The sequence below is a fragment of the Miscanthus floridulus genome, chromosome 19 (genome assembly GCF_019320115.1).
Source record: "Miscanthus floridulus cultivar M001 chromosome 19, ASM1932011v1, whole genome shotgun sequence".
Classification (NCBI taxonomy): domain Eukaryota; kingdom Viridiplantae; phylum Streptophyta; class Magnoliopsida; order Poales; family Poaceae; genus Miscanthus; species Miscanthus floridulus.
This window is the reverse complement of record NC_089598.1, coordinates 862939-885831: the sequence shown is the minus strand read 5'-3', so window position 1 is coordinate 885831 and position 22893 is coordinate 862939. Positions and strand designations below refer to the sequence as shown.

At 44.4% G+C, this 22893-nt stretch overlaps 2 pseudogenes; both read left to right on the top strand.

Annotated features, from left to right (window-relative positions):
• Positions 1-4671: 4671 nt before the first annotated feature.
• On the top strand, positions 4672-12400 carry LOC136527373 (DExH-box ATP-dependent RNA helicase DExH9-like; annotated as a pseudogene).
• A 1664-nt stretch (positions 12401-14064) lies between these two features.
• On the top strand, positions 14065-14459 carry LOC136528682 (pEARLI1-like lipid transfer protein 2; annotated as a pseudogene).
• The last annotated feature ends 8434 nt before the right edge of the window (positions 14460-22893 follow it).

The following is a 22893-nucleotide window of genomic DNA, read 5'->3' as shown; positions in this document are numbered from 1 at the left end:
AACCAAGCCTCGACAAACCCTCAGGGAGAGTGCACGCACGTGCACTCCCTCGGAGGCTCGGGGGCTACTGTCGGGTACCTTAGAACGGGGTACCCCAAGCGAACATCAAAGGGGTCACTTAAGCCCCATCAAAAAACAAAGCTAGAAGGTAAGTCGTGGGCCCCTCACCCGCCACGTCCGAGCCCGCCAGGCTCTCCGCTTCGCCTCGAACCTCGCGCAGGAGGTCTCGGCGTCCTGATGCAATCTCCGCCTCGTGCGAGTCTCTCGCGCAAGGCCTCGGCAAGAAGTCTAATCTCCGTCTCGCGCGAGGCCTCATTCTCCGTCTCGCGCGAGGCCTCATTCTCCATGTCGCTCGAGGCCGATTCATCCACAGCCCGTCGCCCCCCGCCTCGACCGACCCTCCCGACAGCGCATCATGTCTCATTAATACTTCAACCACTCCCGCAATTTTAGCCGGACGATGGCTCAACGCCACAGAATGGCCGACGGGACCCGAGGTCGCATCAGCGCCATACCGGCTGGGACAGGGCACGGCGGGGATTACCGGCCACTGTGTTCTGACGCTATGCCCATGATCAGCGCCCACACTACACTGTGTCCCACGATCCCTGCCTCAAAAACAACATCGCACGGACAACTTGGCCTGGGTCATCACCGCCTCCAAGCCGACGCACCAGATCAGCCGCCCACTCGGGGCCTCGGCACTGTGCACCAAGGTCTTGGCTATCTCGGGGTTTGTGCCCGCCGAGACCCCCCACTGCGGTGCAGCCTCGGCATCGACCAAGCCTCGGCCTCACGCACAGTCCGTCCACAGCGGCTTGTATGTTCACCGCCGCACCCACTCCGAGGTAGCCCAAGGGCTCCCATGACGCACAGGGTCGGACGTGACCAGCACATCGCCCCAGTGCTCCAAGGACGGACCACTCCGACGACCACGCCACCACAGGAACAGGCCACAGGGCTTGGACACACCGCCCCTATTGGCACAATGCCGTATAGTTAACACATGTACTGTCCTTGTCCTCCCTTCAACTATAAAAGGAGAGGACTTGGGCCACTTAGAGGGGGACTCGAAGAGAAGAACATCTTGTAACACACATACACGCACACATCCCAGCCGCCTGAGAGCAACGTATCAAGCGGCCCACACGACACCTTGCCGAGACCTGGGACTAGCTCCCTCTCTTCCTAGCTTGTAACCCCCTACTACAAGCACTTCGGTGCAAGGAATGCAAGATCGATCTCTCAAACTGGACGTAGGACATCGATTGTCTGAACCAGTATAAACCTTGTGTCTCTTTGTATCATCATCCGGGATTAGAGGCACGCAGTTCAAATTCACTGGTTGGTTGAGGACCCCCCGGTCCAAAACACCGACAGATGTAATTCTAATTATGTATTTAGTTAGACTATCTATGGTTTAAAGAAATTTATAGAGAAGGTGTGTTAATATTCATAGCACCATATAGATATATTATGAAAATATATTAAAAGACAAATAAACCACACTTATTTGATGTCCTAAATATCGATTTTTTTTAATAAATTTGGTTAAACATAAAATGAATCGGCTATGTGCTATGCTAAAATTACATTCTTTTTCTAGATGACGGTAACACATCTGCAAAAGTGCACCAACGATGCCTATATGAGTGCTGCATGCCAAAGGTTGTATTGGATCATACAATGGATATAAACAAGAGCAGTACAATAGACTTAAACAATTGACTCTTTTTTTTAGCATAGCATGCCGACTTTTGCACGTCGTTCAAATACGTCTGACGTCTGTATCATGGTTCTTTTTAAAAAGTTACAAATTACACCCATTTCCTATGTTTTGGACTATGTCCATATAATTCCTACAATCTGTTTTGTTCAATTTATTTACTCCCAACTATTTCTGCTAGTTCGGTTTACCCCTTAACAGACAAGTTGTGTTTTAATTTCAATTCTTGTGAGATGATAGAGACATCATATTTTGTGTTAAAAGATACATCATGAGATTTTAATCATTATGTGTCATAAATTTATATCTAGTGTTAATTTATTATTATATTCCCTAAGAACATACTTGTCGGGTTCATAAATCCGGGGTCCCTCGGGGACCGGCTTCCACGCCAGGGCTCGGCCTAGGAAAACAACATGTAGTTCATGGGCCGGCCCAAGAGTCTAAAACACAACGGGCCGGAAGGGCAGTCCGGTCATCGACCGCAAGGTCTACCCAAAAAAAACAAGCGCCCGCTCGTCAACTTCTTCGGCCCACCTCTCCGACCGAAACACTCGCTTCGGGCACCAGCCCGTCTCCGAGTGGTCTCTCCGATCGGAAGGCCTGGCCCAAAACGCTGCTTCCTACTCCGACCCCACGACTCCGACCGGGGGCCCGTAGTAGGCCTACTTACCGCTCTTCTCCGACTGGCGCGCCAGGGCCGACTGGGGCGATCCGACTGGAGACGTCCACTCGGAAGGGACTAGGGGCGAACGGAGAAGGCAGCGCACAAGTCAAACCATGATACCGGGACCATACCCTGTACGCCTGCGGGAACAGTGCTCCACAACCGCCCTAACACAAACAATATTGTAGGCGCCGACATTTATGTCTACAGTATTGTAGGCGCCATTGAGCTCCCATACGGCAAAAGCCCCCATGCCTCTAGGCATCGATAGTGGGCGCCAGGGTTCACCATACCTGGTACACGTGGTAAGGGCTCCTCACATAACAATAGTATTTTGCAGGTACCGACATCCACCCTTCCTGAAGAAGCCAATGCAACCTCTCATGTGCACCTGACATTCTACAGTGACATCAACAGTATTATGGGCGCCTACCGTCATCGCTACCCTCGTCGGCGTGGACAACAAGGCATAGAAACATCCATACTCTCTTCCTCTCACCTGTAAAGCCATCCCCTTTATCTATAAAAGGGGATGCGCTCCCTCCAACAAAGGAGGTCGACTTCTTCAAGTTCAGACTCACTAGATCGATAGCTCACAACCCCTCAAGCCACACGCTTGGACTTCTAACTCATAGCGGAGTTCCGGTCGCCCTCGGCCCTTTCCGATCGGACCCGACCGAGCCTCTTGAACACCCCTCATTTCTCCTTCTCGTTTATAACCCCATTACAGACTTCGAGCACCTGGACTCAGGAATAAAGTCACCGACCGACCCAAACTGAACGTAGGGCACGTTGCCTGAACCAGTACAAATCTTGTGTCATTGAGTGTTAGGTCAACTCCGATCACAACGTATAGCAAAACTACAAATATTTACTAGTTGGTCACTTTCTGTACCGATAATACTCCTACCATAATAACGATGGAAAAAAAGTTAAGATGTATCTTTTAACATAAAGCATGATATGTACCACCTCACAATTAAAATTAACTCACTTTATATGCGGCAAAAAATACTTGTATAAAAAGTAAATTAGACCAATAGGGGAGTAAATTGAATGAAGCAGTTACTAGGTTTTCTAGAGATATACCAATTAAGGGGAGTAATTTGAACTTTTATTTTTTTCCTAGGCACAGTATGTTTTATTTATTTCTTATTACTCCCTTCATCTTTATATAAATCAATTCCTAGAATTGTTTTAAATGAAGCTTTTTATGTTTGATAAAATTTATAGAAAAGAGTATCATAAATCTTAGCACTTTTTTCTATAGAATTGGTCGAATTTAAAAAATTCTGACTTAAGGTAACTCTAAAATTGATTTACTTAGAGTCAGTACTTAAATCTTGATAGACTTGATGTTGAGTGTTGCCATCGGTCCGTGGCGCCAGTTTCAACAACCTATTGCATGTTGAGTGTTCCGCCTCCATCTCTCTCTCTTGTTTTCTCGTTTCTTACATCTTGTTACATGTTAATCGACTACCATACATACATAGTTTGGTCTATATTCATTAGTTTTGTCAAACTCTTGACCCAAAAACTTGAGGAAGTAATTTTTCCGTGCCGCCTTCTTTACGACGGAAATACGTTTTCTATGGACAGAAGCGACCTCTTTGCTGTATATATGTAAAGCAACCTTAGAGGACTACAGACAGGTGGGTCCAACTTGCAGTCCCACGGGACATCCCCGCTCCTTCTTCTCGCGCGCGACGGCCCCAAATCAGTGTGGGCATTCGGTTCTCGGTTCGGTTCCCTTGGTTATTGATGAAATTTGGTTCCTAGAAAACATGAACTGATCGGTTCCAAAAAAATTTAGGAACCGATCATTTCGGTTCTCGGTTATTTCGGTTCGGTTCTGGTTCTAACCGAACTAACCGAATTTTTTCAGAAGACCTCAAGATAATAATAAATATACTTGTTCTAACGCAAATTTATACAACACTATATTCATTTTTAATAATAATAATATATAAGAAAACAATAGAAATATAGTAACACAAATATATAGCAGTTCAAATATAAAACACTACACATAAACCAAACATAATCCTACAAAATACAAGTAAGTGAAGTATAATTTATGTAATTCGGTTCTTTCGGTTAATTCGGTTAACCGAGAGTAGGAACCGAATTTTCTTTGGTTATTTTGGTTCTTCAATATCAGGAACCGAACTCGGAACCGAAATTTTCAGTTTCGGTTAATACGGTTTCGGTTCCGGTTATTTCGGTTCGTTTCTCGGTTCTCGGTTATTTTTCCCACGGTTAGCCCCGGAGCCGCCGAGCAGGCCTCATTAAACCCTAGAGCTCCCGGTCGCCGCCGCCGCCACCGCATACGGTGTCGCCATGGATACTCTCAAGCGCAAGGCCCAGGACGGCCCCGGAGCCGCCGGGCAGGCCTCTCCTCTGAAAGCGCCGCGCGCCGCCGTCCCCACCTCGGAGCCTCCCGCTCCCACCACCCTCGCGGCCGCGGAACCAGTCGCCTGCGTGCACGACGTCTCCTACCCCGACGGCTACGACGCGTCCGCATCTACGTCCCGCGCCATTGCCGGCGGCGCTGACGCCTCTGAGCCAGCAAAGAAGTTCCCCTTCCAGCTCGACCCCTTCCAGTCCGAGGCCATACGCTGCCTCGACAATGGCGAATCCGTCATGGTACCATATCGGCTCCAATTTTTTCTTCTCTCGGTGCACTTCGTTTGGCCACCCAGCTCGGTGCATGTGTCAAATTAGTAGTATCTTTTTTAGTTCAACTCAAATGACCCCTCTGGATTGGATTAGGTGGCAACCTCCTCAAATTAGGTCCACTAAAGGAAGGCTACCATTTTAGCTTCTCAGGTTTAACTTTTTTAAATACCTATCATTACTACTGCGTAAAAACGTGCCTCTCATTGGGCTTTTATTGATCCGTCTATTGCTGATGGCTAATTAGCATCCATGGTTGCTGAATGCCGATAGTAAATTCTGTAATTCACAGTTCCCCCTATTGTATGAGCTGTATGGTATCAGACCAACTATTTTCTTGCTAAACAATCATGCTTTGTGCTTCTGTATATACGGTCAAACCAGTTCTCCTTTCATCAGCTAAGTTGTTTGTCACTTATAAAAAAAATCTTTCTCTACTTCCCTTTTGGGGATTCCCAGGTCTCAGCTCATACGTCAGCCGGAAAGACAGTGGTCGCGTTGTATGCAATAGCAATGTCTTTGCGCAACCAACAGCGGGTCATCTATACGTCTCCAATCAAGGCACTGAGCAACCAAAAGTACAGGGAGTTCAAAGAAGAGTTCTCTGATGTTGGTCTCATGACTGGGGATGTCACGATTGAGCCGAATGCCTCTTGTCTGGTGTTACCTCCTGTCCTCACTAGTCTTTCAATCACTTGTATATTTATGCTTGCACTTAAAAGCATACCCTGACATTGCAGGTCATGACCACAGAAATTTGGCGGAGCATGCAATACAAGGGATCTGAGGTCATGAGGGAAGTTGCTTGGATTATATTTGATGAGGTGCATTACATGCGGGATAGAGAGAGAGGAGTGGTTTGGGAGGAGAGTATAGTGATGGCTCCCAAGAACTCACGCTTTGTCTTCCTCTCAGCAACTGTACCCAATGCCAAGGAGTTTGCTGATTGGGTAGCTAAGGTCTGTTCCCAAGGTTGCCTATTTGTCTCCATGTTTCTATTGCCATGGTTTTGGCTTTGAACTCATGTACTTGTTACAAGGCGTCTATAGACATGGTCAAGCATCCACATATGCTTTAAGAACATATGCCATTTTGTTAATAATGGAGGTTGTTCTATTTTTCAGGTACATAAGCAACCCTGTCATATAGTTTACACCGACTATAGACCTACGCCTCTTCAGCACTATGTATTTCCTTCTGGAGGGGATGGATTATACCTTGTAGTGGATGAGAAGGGCAAGTTCAGAGAGGACAGTTTTCAGAAAGCATTGAATGCCCTTGTCCCTGCTAGCGACAGTGCCAAGAAGAAGGAAAATGGGAAGTGGCAGAAAGTTATCATGGCAGGGAAATCTAGTGAGGAAAGCGACATATTCAAGATGGTGAAAATGATAATTCAGCGCCAATATGATCCTGTAATACTTTTCAGCTTTAGCAAAAGGGAATGCGAATTTCTTGCTATGCAGGTATGCTCTTTTGTAGATTATTATTAGTCAATTTAGTGAACTGGAAAATTCTGTGGTCTGTAGGAAAAAGAAATTGAGTTAATTCAGTTGATTTTGACTATCTTTCATTGTGATAGATGGCTAAGATGGACTTGAATGAGGATGACGAGAAGGCAAACATCGAAACAATTTTTTGGAGTGCTATGGATATGCTTTCTGATGATGATAAAAAGCTTCCTCAGGCAAGTTCTCATTTATGTATCAGTTTCTGATCTCAAGCAACTAACACAATGGAATTTAGCACTGTAGATATTACTGTGAGATTACAGTTTTATGTTTTTTAAGCTATCTACAGCGGTATACATTTCTATTTGTAATATACGAACCAGTAGCAGTACTGGTAGGCAATGCTATGGGTTGATAATTTATCTTAAAACTGAGCCACTGGAGCTTTCGATACGCAGGTTTCAAACATGCTCCCCTTACTGAAACGCGGCATTGGCGTGCATCATTCTGGTCTGTTGCCCATTTTAAAGGAAGTCATTGAGATACTCTTCCAGGAGGGCCTCATTAAGGTTAGCACATTTTATGAATCTCATGATGCCTCAAGTTCCTGTTATTTCTTAGCCTCATAAGTAGCTTATTGCTAGTGGTATTTGAACACTCATACAGAACTTTTTATTTGGAGCAATGATAGTAAGACATAGATGTTCATAACTTCTTATATACATTTTGCACTTTACATCAAGAAAGAATTTCGTGCATCAAAAGGTTAGGCTGTATTTATTGATTCCTAGTATAGAGTAGATTCTTCTTGTTGCTACTGTATTTTAGTTCCATATGAAGAGACCAATTCGATGTGAAACATGAAATGGATAGATCAGATTTTAGGTGATTCTAGGCTTCTATGTTCAATTGCACTTCAAATTTAAATAGAGAGTGTGGGAGGGAGGGCACGAGGTCTGAAATAACAGATTTAATAAACTATTTTATTTAGTTATTTTTAGATAAGAGTGGTTCTCATCTCTGACTAATGTCATGGACTGTCTTTATACCTTGAGAAATGCGTTCACATGTTCTATTATACATATTCTCCCTAATGATGCTGCGCTTCCACTGAGCATTTTATATATGCTTTCTTTCTATCTTTCTTAAGACTATGCTGTGTGTTGTGCCTTTTTATTTCTTGCTGAGATTAAAACATGGTGTTATAGTGTTTGTTTGCCACAGAAACATTCAGTATTGGTTTGAACATGCCTGCAAAGACTGTTGTGTTTACCAATGTGCGAAAATTTGACGGAGACCGATTCAGATGGTTGTCGAGTGGAGAGTACATCCAAATGAGTGGCCGTGCTGGTCGTCGAGGTATTGATCAGCGTGGTATCTGTATACTGATGGTGGATGAGAAAATGGAACCTTCAACTGCCAAAATGATGCTGAAAGGAAGTGCTGATAGTTTGAACAGGTCAGTATCATGGAATCCTGGATTTTCTGGCACATTTAGAACAAAGAAGCTTTAACAACTTAATCCAGTTTGGTTGAGTGGTATGCATGAAAGAAATCCGGAACACAAGATTAGGACTGAGATGGACAAATCCTCCCAGTGCGATAATGTTCTTGGTTAACATTGTTCTTATATTCTGCAGATAATGCTAGTCATTTGTGTTATGCCTGTTCCTTGCACCCTTAAAATATCGAGTTAGCATACCAATGCTCAAATTCAGATCTGCCCTCTGTTTCATTCTTTTGCATCAATATGTTTATTGTCGCTTTTATGTGTGGAATTATGTTCTGTTCTGCATGCGCTCACACAACTACCTTTCTGTTTGTTAGTGCCTTTCATCTGAGCTACAACATGCTGTTAAATCAAATGCGATCTGAGGATGGGGATCCAGAAAAGCTCCTCCGGCATTCATTTTATCAATTTCAGGCTGATCGTTCTCTCCCTGATCTTGAGGTATTTACTTTTCTTTGAAATGGAGAATTTTACTTATGCTCCTAAGTGTTTTTCGTGGTCATCTGACATACATTACACCTTTATCCTTGACAGCCATGAACCACATAATTCATCCATTCATTAACTAGTTGCCCATTGAAACTTATAATATTACACTGTTTTCCTGTACCTGCGCCACAGTTCACACTTCATATGTTTCTGTGAACTTATTTTAATGGGCCCTTTAGGTTGTACTTTAGCAAGTGTCTTAAGGGAATAATCACTTGGGCAGTAAAGTTGATTGTTATACTTTGTATAAAGGCCAAAAACAGGCCATCCTTTCTCCAAAGTTTAAAATATTCCTTCCCACCCCACTGTGGTTTAGTTTTTCCCTATGTATGATGTTTCATGTTAAAAAAAAGAACATTATTTGATACATTCCAGAGTGCTTCAGAGATGCACCTATGCTCACTAAGATCACTTTTGGACCATTACAAGCCAGATTAATAATTTGTGCTGGTAGCCTGATAGACTGAATGTTGGCACCTATATTATTGCCTTTTGGTCACCATAGGGACTTTTATTAAAAACACACACACAGAAACCCCACCTAAAGCATTTCTTGAAACTTACAATAGCACCCTGTTTGAATTTTGTGCAGAAGCAAATCAAGGAACTGGAATCAGAGAGAAATTCCATGGTCATTGAGGAAGAGGAGAGCTTGAAGGATTATTATGATCTCTTACAGCAGCACAGGAGTTTAAAGAAGGATGTCCATGATATTGTCCTCTCCCCAAAACATGTTCTGCCTTTCTTGCAACCTGGAAGGCTTGTCCGCATTGAATATAGTACAGATGAGCCAGCCAACTTTTCCATTGATGAAAATGTCACATGGGGAGTTATAATAAACTTTGAAAAAGTGAAATCCCATGGTGAAGGTACATAAGTTAAAACGATAATCTCATTTCAATCTATTCCTCTAATATGATTTTCTATTTTGTATATTTGTTTAGAATAAATACAGAATGATTTACCTACAACTTGTTTGGTAATGCATTCCATGACAGGATTCATGTAGTTATACGTTTTGTGGTGGATTGGGAAGGGATTCAGGCTTAAGCAGCAGATATTCCTTCTCACTGTTCACTGCTATGTTTTTCTGATAATCTAGGTTCATTCATGGTTGTCCTATGATCTGCTCATGTCCATGAGTTTTGCCAATTGTGGCATGGGTACCCTTGTCAGTTTGTCTAGGTCTCTAGCTTTGATGATGAATTGACTGGCAGCTGAGCTTCAGAGTTACACATAGGACTGAGAAACCATTCTGATCTCAATTGAGAGGGACTTTACTTATCCTGAAAAATGTACAGATATAGTTTACCTTTCTTGACAATCTGATCTAAATAGGCTTGATTTTGGTTTGTTTCGCACCAACTATTCCTGTAGCATAGCTTCATCAGCTTGAATTGCAGAATGTTTGGTGGTTTTTAGACTGTAACTGTATGTTAGGACCTCTCTTTTATGGAGTGGATTTTGTGCATCTCCAATTGTCAACCACTTGCAGCAAGTACACCTGGTTTTAATTCCTGAAACAGTCAGATTAGTGATGTTATTCATCTATGTCTTTAAAAGTCACTGTTGAAATGGAAAAGTAGCTGTTCACCTTACTTTGGTTTTGCTCTTGCAGATAGGAGACCTGAGGATTCTGATTACACGGTTGATGTCCTTACCAGATGTTCTGTAACTAAGGATAACAATGGTAAGAAAACAATGAAGGTTGTTCCTCTGAAAGCGCATGGAGAACCAGTTGTAGTTTCATTGCCACTTTCACAGGTTATTTACTTTGCACATTTCACCACTTCTGATCATTTTATCTCCTTGCTAAGCTGCCCCTTTGCTAATGATGGGATCCAACTAAATAAAACAGATTGATGGACTAAGCAGCATACGGATGTACATACCTAAGGATCTTTTGCCTGTAGAAGCTCGAGAAAACACCTTGAGGAAAGTTGAAGAAGTCCTTTCAAGGTTTGCTAAAGATGGGGTGCCTCTATTGGATCCAGAAGAAGATATGAAAGTAAGAAAATGCTTAGGCATGCTGTCAGATTTCCTCTGTTTATGTTTTTCTAATAAAACCTATTCTTTTTAGGTACAATCGAAATCATTTCGGAAAGCTTCCAGACGAATAGAAGCTCTGGAGAGCTTGTTTGAGAAGCACGATATCCGTAACTCTCGACATATCCAGCAAAAGCTGAAAGTCTTTCATGCTAAGCAAGAACTATCAGCCAAAATAAAGTCCATAAAGAAAACAATGCGGTCTTCCACAGCTTTAGCTTTCAAGGATGAACTCAAGGCCCGGAAACGTGTTCTTCGCAGGCTGGGGTATTGCATTTTTTTTCTGACATAAAATGATTCTTTTTCAGATTTTGCTGATTTGGTACCTTTAAGATGAAGTGCCCTACTTACATATATAATCCTTGATCTGCTAAAAGTATAATATTTCTGTCAACAAAATTGCTGTTGTGAATGCAATTTTTTTTGTGTGTAGAAGCATATACTACATGGGCATCTGATATTTGGATGTGAAAAGACAGACACAGCACATAACTAGTAGGATATTTTGACCAAATTAGAAGCATCTTGCACTGTCGTGTCAAATTTGGTTTGATTTTAAATAAAATAGGAATTTTTGTCTGTTCTGTATTGAGTTCTAAAAATCTCACTGTCAATTTGAAAGATAATTTTATCATGTGTTCTTGTTTGTGTCCTCATAACCAAATCTTCTGGGTAAAATTTAGGTGCATACGCTTGATGTTGCTTCTGTAAGATACCATGCTGCTGGTTTCCTGTGTGAATGTGGAAAATTTTATTATGTATATCAGATAATCCTACCAAAGCTTCCAATTTCTTAAGAAGAGACATCTTTATTTCAGATATGTTACGAGTGATGATGTTGTGGAAGTGAAGGGCAAAGTGGCCTGTGAGATAAGTTCAGCTGATGAGCTTACATTGACGGAGCTTATGTTTAGTGGTGCTCTGAAGGATGCTACAGTAGAGCAGATGGTGGCACTGCTTTCTTGCTTTGTTTGGCAGGAGAAGCTCCAGGATGCCCCGAAGCCAAGAGAGGAGCTTGATTTGCTCTTCCTACCAGCTGCAGGAGACAGCAAGAAGGGTTGCTAACCTTCAGCTTGAATGCAAGGTAGTTAATGCTACCGAACCATCATATCAAATTGCTACCTCATGTACTGAATGGGATCATGATGCTGAAACCTCGTATTTTTTTTCTCTTGTTGACGATGATAGATCCAAATTGATGTGGAAAGTTTTGTGAATTCTTTCCGACCTGACATAATGGAAGCGGTGTATTCATGGGCCAGAGGGTCAAAGTTCTACCAAATCATGGAGATGACCCAAGTGTTTGAAGGAAGCTTGATCAGGTCCATCAGGAGGCTGGAGGAGGTTCTGCAGCAGCTGATTCTGGCATCCAAGTCCTATTGGGGAAACCGAGTTAGAAGCAAAACTCGAGGAGGCAGTCAACAAGATCAAGAGGGACATAGTGTTTGCAGCATCTTTGTACTTGTAATGTCTTGATGTATGGCTGTGTCAGGGGCTAGGTCAAAAGCTCATAGGGGATTAAAGCACTCTTAATTTGCTGTTCTTGTTGAGTGCAGTTGTGGCATGATGAAGCTGCCTGATTTGCTGTTAGCAGTGATGTGGCAGTGAAAGTTTTGTTAGGGTTAACCGTGTAGGGTCTATTTGAAGGTCAAGAATTTTGTAGGAAGCAATACAATTCTGGCAGAAATTCAACAAACTCACGGTAACTACCTTGGCATGTACGATAAATAGCTAATTATTTGTTAGGAATAGTCCAGGGATGCAAATCTGTATTCAAAATTACAAATGTACCGGATTGCATTATCATGTATTTGTGGAGTATAACAGTGTAAGAGATAGTGCTTGTGTTGTATTGTAAGTGCAATTCAAAGTCGGTCGATGGAGATGTCCCTGGATGGAAACTTAGAATAATAGTTGTCTTACTCGTTTGGATGTTATTGGCCGGCTGAGGGTCACGGGCAACCGTTTGAACGTTCTTGTCAAGATAGCATTTTTGTTTGTATATTTGGCATGGAGATGGAAAACGAACGAGGATCGCTTGGAACTGGTCATCAGCCAGGTCAGGTGATAGATAGCTAGTGTGATATATAACCGGCCGGTTGCCGCATGACCACTTGTTGATACATCCGGGATTACATTTTGACCTGCGATAGTTTGCTGGACGCATGCATTATTCATGATGAACAGATATGCCTAGTCGGCTAGCTAGGCCTACTTCGTTGAGCTCCCTTCTACACTTAAACCAGAGAGGTTACTATTTCATACTCCCTTTGATAGGGTGTCTTAAGTCAATTCCTTTTAAGTTGAACTGTATTTTATATAAAAGATCATCAATATTTACGACACCAAATAAGCACTATAAAAATATATTTCATGGTGTATTTAATGGTACTAATTTAATGTCACGAGTATTGATGTTTTTTTCTTAATAAATTTTGTTACATTTGAAAATGTTTAACTTAAGAGAACTCTAGAAGTTGATTTATTTGGCGACTCAGAGGGAGTAGATGTTTGATCAGAAATATAAAAGAAAATAATAAAATTGTTTGCCACTTTCAAATATTCTCATTTGTAACGTGTGCTTCGCTTGTATTTCCATGATTATAATACTTTTAAATGACGATTTTTTTAAATGTTTAGAAAAGAATGGATGCAATAAATTTGTTAAGGCGCAAACACGTTTTGAGCTTAAGACACATCATGGGCGGCCAATGAAAGAAAATGAATTTCGGCATGGTGTTTTTCCGTTTACGACAAGCTAGGCTAATTAAGCACTAACATTAACGCAAGTGGTGAGCAAATAATTGACAATGGATGTATATTCTACAGTAGGGCAAGTGGGGCAACTGAATGCTCATGCATGTGATCTTATTAACTACTATATATTTACACAATAACTTTGATTTTATCTGTGTCTTATTCTGCGCAATCTATCTGTTCAATTTAATCGATAGCGTAGTCATCTCTTGACCACAAAATCCGCGAAACAGCGGCTGCAAGATGGATGCACACGAGCGATATACGTACGTCTACCTGCCGGCCGGCTGCATACATATTGTAGTATCTTGCTATGTCGTACGTACGCAGTAGACGACACATACATATATGATTAGCTAGCTAGATAGAAATGGTTAGATCAAACGCAAGCCTAGTATATACAGTGCATGCTGTGCACATATCTAAGAAATTTGGCACTACGATGAACAACTTGAGCTAGCACCAGCTAGCAGTTAGGTATTATTGCATTGCATATATACGTATATACGCGTTCTATATATATATATATATATATATATATATATATATATATATATATATATATATATATATATATATAAAGCTTGACAACAAGAAGTAACCTCCAAAAATCCTTGGGTATAAATACCCTCCCAAGTCTCCATGGTGATCATCAATCGCACATCAGCACAACTCGATCGATCGATCAAAAGCCATCGTATCATCATCACTAGCTCGTATCGTAGCAATTAACACAACAGCAACAATGGCGAGGCGGTCCAGTTCTTCCAGCAGCGTGACCACCACCGCGGTACCGCCGGTGGTGCTGTGCGCCTTGCTGCTAATAATTCTGTCGTCGGGCGTGGCGCCGGCGGCGGCGTGCGGCGGTCACCCGTGCCCGATCCCGGACGGCAAGTGCCAGGTGAACGCGGTGAAGCTGGGCGTGTGCGACGACGGGCTGATCCACGCGGTGGTGGCGGCCCGCCCAAGGAGCCCTGCTGCTCCCTCATCTCCGGCCTGGTCGACCTGGACGCCGCCGTCTGCGTCTGCCTCGCCATCAACTCCAACGTCCTCGGCGTCAACCTCGACGTCGCCGTCGACCTCTCCCTCCTCGTCAACTACTGCGGCCGCCGTGTGCCAGCCGGATTCAAATGCGCCTAGTAGTACTAGGCCCGTAGGCCGGCCGCGCGCCTTAATTTGCTGCTGGCCAGCTGGTGCATGCATGCATGCACGTACTTTCAGCTGCCTACCTATCGAACTTTGGTCGGCTGGTTTGTATCATTGCTGGTTTATGAAGAAATGCCGCTGGCTGGTTTATGTGAGAGAAAAATATTATTCTGACTAAAAAATTACGATCGTTTACGACAAGCCACAGCAAAACGAATATGCTGTTAATAATTCATCACTGTGTCTGTGTGTGTACGTGCTGCAAGTCGGTACCTAGTATGTACGTCGTTATATATGTATATGTACACGTCGTCGTCATGAGACGTATTATGTGGTTTGTGTATGCTCTCAGTGTACGTAAGTTTTTATTATTACTAGCAAATATACAGTGCTGTGCAATAGAATGTCGTACAACTTTGCGTGTTTACTTATTTGGAAACCCTATACGTCAACCGCATGATTTACTTGCGATTGTCAACCGAATTTTTCAGCGTTGGATCTTGACTCCGGCCCGAGAGCTGCCGCTCGATACAGCGTCACGCCGCCCCAGCCCTTCGAGCGTTGGATCTGATCGATTGCGTTTCTCATCTCTGGGTGGACTTACTGCTTGCAGATGCCATGGTACGTGCGCAGCCCGGGGTACGGCCCGCGCGCCGGCCTCCCCGCCGCGACCTCGTCGCCGATGATGATGAAGCAGCTGTAGCAACTCATGCCGACGCAGCAGCAACAACAACACATGTGGCAGTACCATGTCTCGGAGTACCAGCCAATTCACTACTGGAAACGCGTGCTTTGCCGAGGGCCTGAGGCTTTGCCGAGGGCCAGCCACAGGAGCCCTCGGCAAAGAACGGCCCTCGGCAAAGAGGCCTTTGCCGAGGGTACGGCCCTCGGCAAAGACAGGCCCACGTCAAATCAAATCTTTGCCGAGGACTGCGGCCCTCGGCAAATTAGGCCCGTTGGGTCACGACAGCCATTTCCCGTCAAGCTTTGCCGAGGGCCACCCGTTAGACCCTCGGCAAAGGTTATTTTTTCTGTGAAACCAGCTTTTTCGGCAATTTTTTTTAAGTCTTTGTCGAGGGCCCTAGACCAGGCCCTCGGCAAAGATTTTTTTAAAACGAGTTTTTCGGCCAAATTTTTTTTATAAATCGCCTTTGCCGAGGGCCCGAGGCTAGGCCCTCGGCAAAGAAGCCCTTTGCCGAGGGCGAGGATAGGCCCTCGGCAAAGATTTTTTATTTTTTATTTTTAAATTCTTTGTCGAGGGCCACGGGCCAGGCCCTCGGCAATTTTTTTTTGGTTTTTTAGCCCAGTTTTTTGTGGTGCTACAATACATTGTTTTGAACTCAATTTTAAAATTTAGGCCAATTTTGATTTTGTTTTGTATATTTCCTTAATTTATTTCGATTCTTTGATTTTTTTCGAATATGTCAAATTTGAACTGCAGGTGCATGGAATATTGCAATGTAGTGTTTCGAAAAATATTATTCATGTTAATTGGTGCATGTTGAGTCCCTATCCACGAACTCGCATCAAATTTCGCGCATCTTGTTCGCGTAACATGACGACCGACTTGCCGGAAAAGTGTTTTAAAATTATATAAAATCCATATGAAGTCCGAAAATCATGAAACTTGGCGAGATGTCATGTTATCGCATGTGTAGGCTGTGGTAAAAAACTGAGAAGGTTTCGAGCGAGTTGCGATGTCGGATGCCTGAAACCTAGACATCTCCACTAATGTTGGAGGAAGAAGAGAAGGAGAAGAGGAGAAGGAGGAAGGGGAAGAAAAGGAGAAGAAGAGGAGAAGGAGGAAGGGGAAGAGAAGGAGAAGAAGAGGAAAAGGAGAGAAGAAAGGGAAGAGGGGGAGAGGAGTACTCCAACGCCGCTCGACCTCGCCGGAGAAGAAAGTGACCCCCGCACCGCGACGCCCGACTCCACCGCAACCCTAGGTAAAACTCTCGTTGTCGGCCTTCGTGCCGTATGTGGTTGTGTGGGCCTTCGTGCCGTTGTGGTTGTCGGCCTTCGTGCCGTTGTGAATGTCGACCATCGTGTCGTTTTTTTGTAGGTTTTGGAAACCTCCCCGTGCAGGGGAGGTGCTGCCGAAATTTTGAACAAAAAATAACCTATTGTCTTTTTATGCAGGAGAAGAGTGCGTCAGAGGGGACCCGGAGGACCCCGATTGTCTTCGTCGACGTCGTGGTTCTGCCTGCACTGCGTCGCCTCGCCACTGCGTTGATTCGCCACTGCCCCGCTAGCCTTACTTCACCGACACCCTAGGTATAAATAACCTCTTTTTGCGCATGTCTGTCGTAGCCCGCACGTAACCCAGTTAGGCGTCTCCCGTCTGAAAGAGATACGGTCATAGGTATATGGATCTTTGCGTATCTGCGACCGTATCTATTTCGGATTGTCCACGTTTTTTGGACAGCCCGTGGATGCGTAGATGGGTTAGTTTCCATGGTCCGCTCCGGTCTGAGAAGGAGTTTCGGCAATACCTCCCTGTTGTTCTCCGGATACACACTCTCCCTTGCAGGACGTGTATCGGGAGAACAGCGGCGAGGTGCTGCCAAAATTCTATCTCGGAGAGGAGCGGAGCATGGAAACTGACCTCATCTACGCATCCGCGGGTGGGATTAGGACCTATCCTCACCTATTAGACAGTAGGAACACCGCGTAGATGCAATTGATGGTCACAATACTCTATGCTATAAATGTTAAAGGATGGAGGACCGTCAGTGGATGTACACGGGCTGAAGAAGTGGGAGTGACTACGACTATGAATAGGTGAAGGGGATAGATGGTTTCTTGAAACATGCATTTGGCCCAGGAGCAGGAGGACATTCTCTAGTTTGGTGTCCCTACAGCAAATGTGACAACAGGAGAAAAGTAGACGAGAAGACCATGGGTAGACATCTTGTGTTCAATGGTTATACGCCTGGCTACCAGCAGTGGATCTGCCATGGTGAAGCAGATCGTATAAGAGCGGAGGTGGTGAGACCACGCCTCGAGGCTTTTGATGATGATGCCGGGGTAGCAGACATGCTAGATGACGCCCACCAAGCTCACTTTGCTGAACGACGTGAGAAGGAGGAGATGGAGGAATCCACAAAGGACTTCTACAAAATGTTGGACTCGGCACAAAAACCCCTTCACGAGCGTACAATGATTTCTCAGCTAGATGCGATTGGACGCGTAATGGGGTTGAAGGCTGAGTTAAACCTAAGTCGAGAAGGCTTCGATAAGATGTTGGCCATGTTTGGCACCATGCTACCGGAGAAGCACACTTTGCCGACAAACTTGTACGAGGCAGAGAAACTCCTTCGTATGCTTAAAATGCTGTATGACAAGATACATGTTTGTCCAAAGGGGTGCGTCCTATTTAGGAAAGAACACAAGGATGCAAATTACTGTCCGAAGTATAAATCCTCCAGGTACCTGGAGGTAGACTCTGGTGATGGTCAGAAGAAGCAGCTTCCGATCCCCGCGAGAGTGCTACGTCACCTTCCTTTCCTACCGAGGATCCAACGGCTATTCATGACTGAGGAATCCACAAAACAGATGACATGGCACAAAGATGGCAAATGGTACAATCCTGGGAAGATGGTACATCCGTATGATGCTGAAGCATGGACGTATTTCAATGACAAACATCGTGACAAAGCAGCTAAGGCCCGTAATGTACGTGTCGTGCTGGCAACAGATGGGTTCAGTCCTTATGGAATGATGGCTGCCCCATACACATGCTGGCCCGTTTTTGTTATCCCCCTCAATCTCCCTCCCAGCATCTCCTTTCAACGGCATAACGTATTCTTGTTGTTGATAATTCCTGGACACCCGGGGAGTAATATGGGTGTGTTCATGGAGCCTGTGATTGATGAATTGATCCACGCTTGGGAGAAGGGGGTATGGACATACGATCGAGCTACAAAGACAAGCTTCAAAATGCACGTTTGGTACCACTACTCCCTGCATGACTTCCTGGCGTATGGGTTATTTGCCGCCTAATGTGTTCACGGGAAGTTCCCATGCCCAGTATGCAAGGAAGCCGTGAGGTTCATTTGGTTGAAGAAGGGTGACAAGTATTCATCGTTCGACCAGCATCGTCAGTTCCTCCCTCTAAACCATGAATTTAGAGAAGACATCAAGAGCTTTACGAAAGGTGTCAAAGTGACAGACCCTAAACCGCACTTGAGGACTGGTGCCGAGGTTCGTGTTCAGATAGATGCTCTCATGCCCAATGAAGAAGGTGGTTTTGTGGGATATGGTGAGGAACATATGTGGACTCATAAATCTGGCTTGACGAGGCTCCCCTATTTCGATGACCTTCTTCTGCCACATAACATTGATGTAATGCACACTGAAAAGAATATCGCCAAGGCACTTTGGGGAACTCTCATGGACACTGACAAGTCTAAGGACAACGTTAAGGCTAGAGTGGACCTAGCGACGTTGTGCGATAGACCGAATCAAGCGATGCAGCCTCCTAGTGGCCGAAACAAGAACTAGAAAAGGCCTAAGGTCAATTTTGTCTTGCAAATCAATCAAAGGAGGGAGGTACTAAAATGGATGCAGATGTTAATGTTTCCAGATGGATATGCAGCGAATCTTAGTAGGGGGGTGAACTTAGGCACTCTGCGAGTCAACGGGATGAAGAGTCATGACTACCACATATGGATTGAGCGGCTTCCTCTAGCGATGGTCCGAGGCTATGTCCCGAGCATGTCTGGCAAGTGCTGGCAGAGTTGAGTTTTTTCTTCCGCCAGCTTTGTGCCAAGGAGATATCTCGGACCGTCGCTCAGGACTTGGAAAAAGCAGCACCTGTGTTGCCCTGTAAGCTGGAGAAGATCTTTCCACCTGGCTTCTTCTTGCCGATGCAACATCTGATTGTGCACCTCCCATCCGAGGCACGTTTGGGGGGGCCCGTGCAGGCCTATTGGTGCTATTCAATCGAGAGATGTCTAAAGACTCTTCGCAAAAAATGTACAAATAAAGCCAGAATTGAGGCTTCCATTGTAGAGGCATGCCTTCGGGAGGAGGTGGCAAACTTCACAATGCTATACTACAAGCCGAACCTTCCTAGCAATCATAATCCACCCCCTCGTTACAATACTGGTGAAAATGAATCGACCCTGAGCCTTTTCCAAGGCCAACTCGGTAGCGCAAGTGGATCAACCCCAAAGCTATTGGGAAATGAAGAGTGGCGCAGTATCATGCTATATGTGTTGAATAACCTTACCGAGGTGTAGCCATTCATCAAGTAAGTTCTCAACGAACTTATTTCAATATGCCGTCACTATTCTGCATCCAACCCCATTGATTCTCGTTCGGACAGGGAATTTGTTCATGAATTCTGGCATCAATCAAGGGATCCTACCTCGCATGAACAAGACACCCTTGTTTCACGGGGTGCGGGAGCGAGGAGGCCTGATTTCATTTCTTGGTTCAAACAAAAGGTAATGTCCAATTTAGCTCGTACGTTCGATCGTCCAAGGTGATCGTACGTTTGATTAATATAATGATCTATCATGATTCACCTTGCAGGCCCAGACCGATTCGTCCATGAGCGACGAGTTGAAACAGGTTGCAAACGGCTGTGATGTTAGGGTGAAGTTATTTACTGGCTATGACGTGAACGGATATCGCTTCCACACAACAAGTTACGAGCAGATTCGGCCCAAACAAAAAACCACAAATAGCAGAGTTTGTACGCCCGGCATTGATGGCCTCGACTATCATGGTAGAGTTGAGGAAATCTATGAACTCTCATTTCATGGAGACGAACCTCTTAAACCTGTCATGTTCAAATGCCACTGGTTTAATCCTCGATCAACGAGACGAACCCCTCATCTTGGGCTAGTGGAGATTCGAGAAGATTCCATCTATCCTGGAAAAGATGTCTACATTGTGGCTCAATAGGCCGTGCAGGTGTATTATACTTGATACACCAACCAAGACAAAGAGGATCTTAAGGGTTGGGCTATTGTGCACCAGGTATCTCCACATGGTAAACTACCTGCCCTAAACGATGATGATTACAACTTCAACACAAACACATATGATGGACAATTCTATCAAGAAGATGGGCTACTAGGCACGTTTGAGATAGTCTTACCCGAAGCAATCGAAATGAAAGTAGACAATGAAACGGTTGATGACGAGGTCGATGGAGATGTGGTGGTAAATGCCAAGGACATAGCAATGCTTGAGTGATTACTTCTAGGCAATGACGATGATTACAACATAGAACCTTCGGATAGTGTTGCCCATTTGGACAATTTTGACAGTGATGATGAGACCTATGATCCCAATCATGAAGATTATTCCTAATACATGTAATACTATGGTTTTTTAATTTGTGTTTTGTTTATATATTTTGAATCTATTTCTAATATATGTACTAATTAGTCTTGTTCATTCTTTGTGATTGCAGGTGATTGGACAAAGATGGTGAGCAGACGTCCACGTCGTGACACGCCCTCGGTTTACGAGAGAGACCACCCTCTCCTTCGAGGTGAGGGGTCATCGTCCGGGGGTAGTGTCCGCAGGAGGGTGACGAGAGGAGGACCAGGGGCAGCCGCCGTAGGAGGCAGCGGTCTCCTCCCTCGACACGTGACGAGGTGCTGGAGGAGGAGCATGTGACGGCCACGGACTCGTCCTCGTCGGAGGACGAGAGGGGTCAGCAGACGGGTGAGGGAGACGAGGCGCTCGAGGGCGAGGGAGGCGAGGCGCTCGAGGGCGAGGGAGGCAAGGCGCTCGAGGGCGAGGGAGAGGGTACCGCTACCCGGACTCTCTACGAGCGAGATCCCGTGAGCCTCCCTCCGGTTCCGCTTCCTCACAACCGCTTAGTGATTCGGCCTATGGCAAAGAGGTAAGTAACTATGGATGTTATCACAACTACTTCATAAGATATGTTGGAAATCTTAAGAGAAACTGATAAATTTTCTTAATCACTTACGCAGGGCCTGGTTGGTTTTGTCGGGTACTCCAGCACGCACCCCCGCGAGCATCCTTGGTGTTTTGTGCAGGAAATGGTACCCCGGCATTGTGCAACTGTCCGAAGAGCCGGTGGTGCGGAAGCCGGCCTCCAACTAGGACAGGTACGCGCTGGTCACGGATGACACTTACCGCAACAAGCAGGAGCGAGTATTGGTGGAGTTTTGGGTAAGTCTCTCTCGCACAACATTGCTTAATACATCGCATTCATTGGTTAAATCTTTTATTGAAATAATGAATGGATACATCGGTTTTGTATGCAGAAATATTTCAAGGCCGAAGAAGGACTTGAGGCCTAGGCGGATCGGGCGGCTGCCACAGCTTGTAGGAAGTACGTCACCGAGATGCACCACCATGGGCGCGTCCAGGCCCACATAGACTACTACAGGTCGGTACTTAGGCAGTCCCTCCCCAAGCCTCAAGCAAGATGGATTACGCTGACCTAGGACCAGTACCTTGAGGTAGGCGAATAACATTCATAATGATTCGTTTTGATATTAAGTAGGTTCAATTTCATCTTCTGATATGTCAAATACTCGATGACTTGTAGGTGATTCCCTGGTGGTGCCGATCATATCCCGAGTGCTGGGCCATGATCGTGGACAAGTGGTTATCACAGAACTTTGTTGACACGCACGAGAGGCAGCGGGAACAGCGTCTAATGAGGTAAGGTCCAACTCACCATCAAGGCAGTCGTAGCCTCCCCGGATACAAAAAAGCATACGTAAGTGATTTCTTTCATTTATTTTGACGCTCAATTCTGCTTGATTTCTCACCATCTTCCCATCTTTCTCGCAGGAGGCTGTGCACCCGACTATAAAATATATTTCATGGTATATTTAATGATACTAATTTATGTCATGAATATTGATGTTTTTTCTCAATAAATTTGGTTAAATTCGAAAATGTTTAGCTTAAGAGAACTCTAGAAGTTGATTTATTTGGCGACCAAGGGAGTAGATGTTTAATCAGAAATATAAAAGAAAATAATAAGATTGTTTGCCACTCAAATACTGTCATTTGTAACGTGCTTCGCTTGTATTTCCATGACTATAATACTTTTGAATGACGATTATTTTTTTTTAAAATAATGCTTAGAAAAGAATGGATCGATGGAATAAATTTGTTAAGGCAAATGGCGCAAACACGTTTTGAGCTTAAGACACACCATGCATGGGCGGCCAATGAAAGAAAATGAATTTGGGCATGACGTTTTTCCGTTTACGACAAGCTAGGCTAAGCACTAACTTAATGCAAGTGGTGAGCATATATATAATTGACAATATAATGGATGTATATTGTATGCATTAGGGCAAGTGGGCAACTGAATACTCATGCATATATGTGATCTTAACTACTACATATTTACACAATAACTTTGACTTTATCTGTGTCTTATTCTGCGCAATCTATCTGTGCAATTTAATCGATAGCGTAGTCA